Source organism: Arachis ipaensis, chromosome B01 (genome assembly GCF_000816755.2).
Source record: "Arachis ipaensis cultivar K30076 chromosome B01, Araip1.1, whole genome shotgun sequence".
Lineage (NCBI taxonomy): Eukaryota > Viridiplantae > Streptophyta > Magnoliopsida > Fabales > Fabaceae > Arachis > Arachis ipaensis.
Window position 1 is genome coordinate 133,372,219 of NC_029785.2, and position 809 is coordinate 133,373,027.

The following is an 809-nucleotide window of genomic DNA, read 5'->3' on the forward strand; positions in this document are numbered from 1 at the left end:
TTATATGCAAATATTTCATTGACAATTGTCTTATTTCGGTCCCCTTTCTCTCCTGTAAAGACATAATTTATTGAGATCTCGTCATTTTCACAATTTTCAGGTACCTAAACGTCTTCTGGCGTTATATCAGAATTTTGGACAACTGCCGGTGTCTCTACTATGTCTTTTCCAACAGGAATCGTATTTATCTCTTTTCTCTTTCGAGGATTTTTATCTTTGGAACCGACAGGCCTGCCACGCTTCTGGCGTGTATTTGCTTCCGTGGCTATTTGCCCTACTGGGACATCAATTCGAATTGGGGCATTTTCCGCCCTGCCACGCTTCTGGCGTGAATTTGCTTCAGTGGCTACTTGTCCTACTGGGACATCAATTCGAATTGGGGCATTTTCCGCTGGTATATAAGATTTGGTTATCCTCTTTGTATCAGAAAATGCATCAGGCAATTCATTTGCTATTCTTTGCAAATGTATATTCTTTTGAACTTCCAGTTCACATTGCCCTGATCGAGGATCTAAATGCATCAATGATGATGCATTCCAGTTAAGTTCCTTTTCAGGAAACTTATTCTCTCCCCCTAATGTTGGAAATTTTGATTCATCAAAATGACAATCCGCAAACCGGGCTTTAAACACATCACCAGTTTGTATATCAAGATACCTCACTATAGAGGGAGAGTCATATCCAACATATATCCCCAATTTTCTTTGGGGTCCCATTTTGGTGCGATTAGGTAGTACAATGGAAACATATATCGCACACCCAAATATTCTTAAATGGGAAACATTTGGCTGCTGGCCAAAAGCTAATTG